The sequence below is a fragment of the Anabrus simplex genome, chromosome 9, assembly GCF_040414725.1.
Source record: "Anabrus simplex isolate iqAnaSimp1 chromosome 9, ASM4041472v1, whole genome shotgun sequence".
NCBI classification, from domain to species: Eukaryota; Metazoa; Arthropoda; class Insecta; order Orthoptera; family Tettigoniidae; genus Anabrus; species Anabrus simplex.
This window is the reverse complement of record NC_090273.1, coordinates 118,774,434-118,782,731: the sequence shown is the minus strand read 5'-3', so window position 1 is coordinate 118,782,731 and position 8,298 is coordinate 118,774,434. Positions and strand designations below refer to the sequence as shown.

The 8,298-nt window shown below is 46.8% G+C and overlaps 2 non-coding genes across 2 annotated transcripts; both read left to right on the top strand.

Annotated features, from left to right (window-relative positions):
- The first annotated feature begins 5,462 nt into the window (after positions 1 to 5,462).
- TRNAK-UUU (transfer RNA lysine (anticodon UUU)) lies at positions 5,463 to 5,535 on the top strand. Its single transcript has one exon. It is a non-coding gene; the product is annotated as a tRNA-Lys (tRNA).
- A 2,361-nt stretch (positions 5,536 to 7,896) lies between these two features.
- TRNAI-UAU (transfer RNA isoleucine (anticodon UAU)) lies at positions 7,897 to 7,986 on the top strand. The gene is given in 2 exon segments: positions 7,897 to 7,934; positions 7,951 to 7,986. It is a non-coding gene; the product is annotated as a tRNA-Ile (tRNA).
- Positions 7,987 to 8,298: the final 312 nt, after the last annotated feature.

Sequence of the window (8,298 nt, the reverse complement as noted above, 5' to 3'; positions counted from 1 at the left end):
TCTGAGTTATAATAGTCGGAATACGAACTTCAGTTCGTATCTTTCCATTAGATCTCAACAATGTGGCTCTGGTCATTCTGTCTAATAATTTCTTTTGAAACATTTCTAATTTTGAAAGATGAATTTAAGGAGTATAAGCACAAGGACTCGCAGCCATACAGCAGTACTTTCAGATCTCTGAGCACGCCCCTGCCAAGTGAGCTATTGCGAGGCTTAACCCATACAGCATTATCGGCCTTATACAAACTAAATAAATATTTATCTTAATTGAGTTAGAGAACAGATAATTATAATCCCTAAATGCAACATTGTTTATGTACCGTATACGAGTACCTTCATCAAATCTAAGTTCAAGCAATATATACAAGAAATACCTACTAAAAAGATGTATAGGCCGCTTGTGTGGTGTAGTGGTTTGCGTGATTAGCTGCCGATTCCCGGCTCTGCCACGTAATTTGAAAAATTGTACGAGGGCAGGACGGGGTCCACTCAACATCGGGAGGTCAACTGAGTAGAGGGGGGTTCGATTCCCTCCTCACCCTTACTCGAAGAGGTTTTCCATGGTTACCGACTTCTCTTCCGGACAAATGCCGGAGTGGTACCTAACTTAAGGTCACGGCCGCTTCCTTCCCTCTTCCTTGTCTATCCCTTCCAAACTCCCCCCCCCTCCTTCACAAGGCCCTGTTCAGCATAGCAGGTGAGGCCGCCTGGGCAGGGTACAGGTCCTCCCCTCCATTTGTATCCCAACCCAAAATTTCACGCTCCACGACACTGCCCTTCAGGCGGGGTAGGTGCGATCCCTCGCTGAGTCCGAGGTAAAAACCAACCCTGTAAATTGAACGGATAATGAAATAAAAATTAAATAATATACATGAAATGTAATTAATGGTCTATATCTTAAATTGCTAAATGATCCAACAGAGTGGAATACAGACAGTGTCTCATTCACTGGTAAGACCCCAATTGAAATACGGTTCCATTGTATGAAATACTTTCCAGGAAGTTTTGATTCCAGGAGTGTAAAAGATCCAAAGGAAGGGAGACCGATTTGTTCGGTGTGATTTCCGAAAATAGTAATGTTAAGAAAATGTTACGAGCTTTGAGCTGAGAGAACTTGCAAGTAAGGAGAGGAGTTACTTGACGACGCGGTGTGTTCGGAATTGTCACCGAAGAGATGGCGCGGAATGACATTAGTAGACGAATAAGTTTGGATTGAATTTTGTATATGAAGATAAATTTGGAATTTAAGAAAAGTTGACAATTATTCGTTTATAGGAAGAGGAATTAAGGTTAGGAATAAATAATTAAGGGATTTGTTGGAAATATTTCTACAAAATCATCCAGGAAAAACTAGGGGAGTGAAATGAAATGGCGTATGGCTTTTAGTGCCGGGAGTGTCCGAGGACATGTTCGGCTCGCCATTTGCAGGTCTTTTGACTTGACCCTCGTAGGCGACCTGCGCGTCGTGATGAAGACGGAATGATGATGAAGATGACACATACACCCAGCCCTCGTGCCAGCGAAATTAACCAATGATGGTTAAAATTCCCGACCCTGCCGGGAATCGAACCCGGGGCCCCTGTGGTCAAAGGCCAGCACGCTAACCATTTAGCCATGGAGAGTGACTGATCAGGATTCTGCTATCCGGGCGACTACCGTACATTCCTGATGGCAATGCTGGAAAATGATCTCCGGTGTTGATAACTGGAAAATTGTGAATGTAATAATTACCGTCCGCCTCTGTGGTGTAGGGGATTGAGTGATTACCTGGCACCCCTGCAGGCCCTGGTACGATTTCCGGCCCTGCCACGAATTATGAATAGTCGTTGGAAGGCTGGAACGGTGTCCACTCAGCCTCGGGAGGTCAGCTGAGTAGAGGTGGTTTCGATTACCACCTCAGCCATCCTCGAAGTGGTTTTTCGTGGCTTCCCCATTCTCCTCCAGGCAAATGCCGGGATCGTAACTAACTAACTAACTAACTTGAGGACACGGCCGTATCCTTTCCTTTACCTTATCCATCCCTTGTAATCTTCCCATTCCCCACTAGGCCACTGTTCAGCATAGCAGATGCTGGCCCTCCTCCCCAGTTGTATCCCCGAACTAAAGTCTCACGCTACACGACGCTGCCCATGAGACGGTAGAGGTGGGGTCCCTCGCTTAGTCCGAGGGAAAAGCCAACCCTGGAGGGTACACGCGAAACCTACGCGTCCATGAAGCCGAATGTTATCCGATTGGGAAGAGCCTTAAAGGAAGTGAAAGTTAGTGACATGATTTTCTGCTCGGAAATCATTTCAGGGAGACTTGGAATGAAAATGAAGATCTTGCCTTCTATAACAATCTAATCGATCCTCGAAGAGCCGGGAAAAATGCAGAGCAGGACTCAGAGTTTGAAATGCATCCAGAAGACAATGAGTAGACCGTGTAATATAGATGGGGAGGAGGCCCAGTATTTCGCCCAGGCGTGCTCACTTGCTATGCTGAACACAGTCCTTACGGCGGTTGGCAAGTTTGGAAGGGATTGAGAAGAAAGCGGCTGTAGCCTTAAGTTAGGTACCATCCTTGCAATTGCCTGGAGGAGGAGATGGAAACCACGGATATCAATGTCGAGGATGTCTGAGGTTGGAATAGATCCGGCCTTTACTCAGTTGACCTCCCGAGGCTGAGTTTACACCGTTCCAGCCTTCCTACCACATTTCAACTTTCGTGGCAAATCCGGGAATCGAACCAGGGCTTGCAGGAGTGCAAGGTAATCACTCTAACCCCTTCACCACAGTGGCGGAAGGTAATTAGTACATTCACACTTTTCCAGTTATCATCCCCGGAAATTATTTTCCAGCATTGCCATCAGGAATGTAAATGGTAGACGCCCAGGTAGCAGAATCCTGATCAGTCACTCCCCTAGTTTATCCCGGATGATTTCGAAGAAATGTATCGAACAACTCCCTTAACTTTTTATCCCTAACCTTAATTACTCTTCATATAAACGAATAATAGTCCATTTTTCTTAAATTCCAACTTTGTCTTCATATGACGACCTTACCTACGATAAAAAATTCCATCCAAACTTATTCGTCTACTAATGTGATTCCGCGCCATCTCTTCGTTGACAATTCTGAACACACCGCGTCGTCAAGTAACTCGTCGGCTTACTCGTAAGTTCTCTCAGCTCAAAGTAAGCAACATATTCTTAACATTACTATTTTTACGAAATCAGACAGAACAAATCGGTCTCTCTTCCTTTGGATCCATAACAGCTCGAATAACACATCCTTTTAAGTATTTCATACAATGGAACCATATTATATCTGGGGTGTTACCAGTGACAGGACGGCTTAATAGCATTTCTGAAACTCTGTTTTTATGTTCAGGTTCTGCGTGAGGCAGATTGTGTCTAGCACTGGAAAACTCTTAGTGTGGTTAGCTGCCAATCGCGGAGGTCCGGATTCGATTCCGAGCTCTGCCACCTAATTCGAAAATTGGTACGAGGGCTGGAACTAGGTCCACTCAGACTCCGGATGTCAACTGGGTAAATGTGGGTTCGATGTCCCCTCAGCCATCTTTGAAGTGGTATTCTGTGTTTTCCCATTTCACCTCCAGTCAAATGCCGGGATAGTACCTGACTTAAAGCCACGGTCGCTTCCTTCCCTCTTCCGTACCTGTCACTTCCAATAATCCTGCCCCTGCCAAGGATCCTGTTCAGCGTAGCGGGTGAGGCAGCCTGGGCGAGCTACAGGTCTTTATCCCCACGGTCATCTCCCCGATCCAAATTCTCACGCTCCAGGACAATGCCTTTGGGACGGTAGAGTTGAGATCTGAGGGAAATACCGACCCTTTCAAGAAAGGAAGAAAGAAGGAGAGAAAGGAAGAAAGAAAATAATTTTCGGAAAACTCCTGAAAATCAGGGAACTTTCAACATTAGGTAAAAATTAAAAAGACGAACAACTTAATTAAGAGCCAGTGACATTTTTCTTTCTTGAATGTAGATCACCATATCCCATAGAATCATACCTTTCCGCCCACCTCTGTGGTGTAGTGGTTAGTGTGATTAGCTGCCACCCCCGGAGGAGCGGGTTCGATTCCCGGCTCTGCCACGAAAATTGAAACGTGGTACGAGGGCTGGAACGGGGATCACTCAGCTTCGGGAGGTCAACTGAGTAGAGGTGGGTTCGATTCCCACCTCAGCCATCCTGGAAGTGGTTTTCCGTACTTTCCCACTTCTCCTCCAGGCAAATGCCGGGATGGTACCTGACTTAAGGCCACGGCCGCTTCCTTCCCTCTTCCTTGTAAATCCCTTGCAATCTTCCCATCCCCCGCCAAGGCCCCTGTTCAGCATAGCAGGTAGGCCACCTGGGTACTGTACCATCTCCCCAGTTGTATCCCCCGACCCAGGGTCTGAAGCTCCAGGACACTGCCCCTGAAGCGGTAGAGGTAGGATCTCTCGCTGAGTCCGAGGGAAAAACCAAATAATATCAGTCCTTTCATTAATATAAGATTTAATATTTTGATAATAATTTTAGAAGGGTTTTAATCATCATCATCATCATCATCATCATCATCTGTTTACCCTCCAGGTTCGGCTTTTCCCTCGGACTCAGCGAGGGAATCGAACCCGGACCTCCGGGGGTGGCAGGTAATCACGCTAACCACTACACCACAGAGGCGGACAGGAAATTTTAATACAAATCATTAAACTAACTCTCTTTCGTTCTTTCCTTCTTAACCCGTTTACCTCCCAGGGTGAGTTTTCCTTTGAACTCAGCGAAGGATCCCACCTGTACCAACTGGAGGCAGTGTCCTGGAGCGTCCTGGAGTACATTGGGGTGTAGGACTAATACCTTACCCAGGTGGGCTCACCTGATGTACTGAACAGCGGCCCTGTTGTGAGATGTGAAGGTTGGAACGGAAAGACAAGGAAGAGGGAAAGAAGGGGCTGTGACCTCAAGTTAGGTACCAACCCGAAATTTTCCTGGAGAAGAAGTGGAACACCACCGAAACCCACTTCGAGGATAGCTGAGATTTGAATCGAACCAGCATTTACTCCGTTGACATCCCGAGGCTGAGTGGACCAAGTTCCAGACCTCGTACCAATTTTCGATTAACGTGGCAGAACCCGGAGTTGAATCATGACCTCTGGGTGTGGCAGCTAATCACACTAAGAGTTTTCCAGTACTAGGCACAGTCTGCCTCACGCAGAACCTGAACATATACATAGAGTTTCAGAAATGCTATTAAGCCGTCCAGTTCAAGGAACAACAAACACATAAACAAACAAACAAACAAACAAAATCAAACAAACAAACAAATGAAAAATTGTACTGAACCTAGTCTTTTACATCTTAATGCGAGACAGGAACGACGTGACTTTTGAGGAAAAGCATAAAGTGTACAGGTGAAAATAGAGCTTTCTTGTTTCTCACACCACAGTGTGCAGTTTCAGTCTCAGTCGTTTACTCTGCGCAAGAGCCCGGATGGCTCAGCAGGTAGAGCATTAGGCTTTTAACCTAAGGGTCCAGGGTTCGAGTCCCTGTTCGGGCGGCTATTTTTATTAGGGTTCTAATCATCTTTGAAACACTTATGCCATTCTGTTCTCCAGTCTGTCGAAACTAATTTACGATTAATACGATTTTTAGAAGTTAGCCTCTATGGAGTAGTGATTAGTGTGACTAGCGGCCACCTACGGAGGCCCGGGTTCGATTCCCGTCTATTCTACGTACTTTCAAAAGTCGAACGTGGGCTGGAACTGGGTCCACTCAGCCTCGGGATGTGAAGTGAGTAGAGAGGGGTTCGATTCTCTCTTCAGCCGTCCTCGAAGTGGCATTCTGTGGTTGCCCACTTCACCTCCAGACAAATGTTTTGTAGGTACCTGTCTTAAGGCCGCGACCGCTTTCTTCCCTCTTCCTCGTCTGTTCCTTCCAATCTTCCCATCGCCTACCAAGGCCCCTGTTCAGCATAGCAGGTGCGGCAGCTCTGGCGAGGTACTGGTCTTCCTCCCCATGTGGATCTCCCTGACCCAAATTCTCACGCTACAGTACACAGCTCTTGAGGCGGTAGAGGTTGGATCCTAGGGAAATACCGATCCTTTCAAGAAAGAAAGAAAGAAAGAAAGAAAGAAAGAAGACAATTTTCAGAAAACTGCTGAAAAATAGAACCATCAACAACACTAGGTTAAACATAAAAACTTCTTCTTTTTTATCTGTTTACCCTCCAGGGTCAGTTTTTCTCTCGGACTCAGTGAGGGATCCCACCTCTACCGCCTCAAAGGCCGTGTTTTGAAGCTTCAGACCCTCGGTTGGGGTACAACAGAGGCGGATGACGAGTACCTCACCCAGGCGGCCTCACCTGCTGTGCTGAACAGGAGCGTTGTGCGGGGATGGAAAGATTGGAAGGGATAGACAAGGAAGAGGGAAGGATGCGACCGTGGCCTTAAGTTTGTCCCGGCATTTGCCTAGAGGAGAAGTGGGAAACTACAGAAAACCACTTCCAGGATGTCTGAGGTGGGAATTGAACCCACCTCTACTCAGTTGACTTCCCGAAGCTTAATGGACCCCGTTCCAGCCCTCGTTCCACTTTTCAAATTTCGTAGCAGAGACGGGAATTGAACCCGGACCTCCGGGTGTGGCAGCTAATCACACTAACCACTACACCACAGAGGCTGACAAATGAAAACACAAACAACTTAATTAAGAGACAATGAAATGTTTCCATCTCTAAAATAGATCCATTGAATCATTCCTTTTCTTTCATTGATATATGTTATAATATTGTGACCATTTATTAGAAGAGTTATGTTCATCATCATCATCATCATCATCTGTTTACTCTCCAGGTTCGGTTTTTCCCTCGGACGTAGCGAGGGATCCCACCTCTACCACCTCAAGGGCAGTTTCCTGGAGCTTCAGACTCTTGGTCGGGGGATACAACTGGGGAGTATGACCAGTACCTCGCCCAGGCGGCCTCACCTGCTATGCGGAACAGGGGCCTTGTGGAGGGATGGGAAGATTGGATGGGACATGCAAGGAAAAGGGAAGGAAGCGGCCGTGGCCTTAAGTTAGGTACCATCCCGGCATTCGCCTGGAGGAGAAGTGGGAAACCACGGAAAACCACTTCCAGGATGGCTAAGGTGGGAATCGAACCCACCTCTACTCAGTTGACCTCCCGAGGCTGAGTGGACCCCGTTCCAGCCCTCGTACCACTTTTCAAATTTCGTGGCAGAGCCGGGAATCGAACCCGGGCCTCCGGGGGTGGCAGCTAATCACGCTAACCACTACACCACAGAGGCGGACGAAGAGTTTTTTAAGAAGTTTTATTGTGAATTATTTCACATTCTTTCTTTCGGTCCTTACTTCTTAATCGGTTTACCATCCAGGGTTAGTTTTCTCTTGGACTCAGCGACGGATCCCACCTCTACCACCTCGAGGGCAGTGTCCTGGGATTCACTGGGTGGGAGGACCAGTACTTGACCTAGGTAGCCACACCTGATGTGCTGAACAGTGGTCCTGTGGAGAGATGTGAACGTTGGAACGGATAGACAAGGAAGAGGGAAAGGAGAATCTGTGACCTTAAGTACCAGTACGGATATTTTCAGGAGAGGAAGGGGAAAACCACGGAAACCCTATTCGAGGATCGCTGAGGTGTGAATCGACCCCCTTCTACACAGTAGACCTACCCATTTTGAATGAATCTCGTTCGAGTCCCCGTACCACTTTTCAAAATTCGTGGCAGAGCCTGAATCTAGTCCGGGCTCCGAGGGTGGCAGCTAATCACACTAAAAACCACAGCACACAGGCGGCATTTAACACTACAGTATTTTACCGTGCGGAATTTCAACAGTTGGCTTTTTCTGGCAATAGTGCCATTTCATAATGGCAGCTGCATGGTAACAGTCAACGCACGGATTCCCCAGTGGCGCAATTGGTTAGCGCACGGTACTTATATGACAGTAGCCGAGAGATGCCGGGGTTGTGAGTTCGAGCCTCACCTGGGGAAAATTTTCTGTAATTTCTTCTGAAATGAAAGGTACAATCGAATAAAAGGTATCATAGGAGGGAAATGTGGACCGGATTGGAGGTAATTATCCTGGACGCTCAACCTTTACCAGTGGCTCGATATCCAAATCACAGGAGTGTTCATGTTCCTTTCTTCCTTCAAATGATAATCCCCTCACGGTGGCCAGTGTGATGAAATTTGACAATTGACACCCGGGTGTTTTTAAAATACTGACAAACCAATCCATCCTCTCCAATCCATTTTCGATCATTTTGTAGCAATTTGTAGACTATCTATTTATTTAGTGAAAGG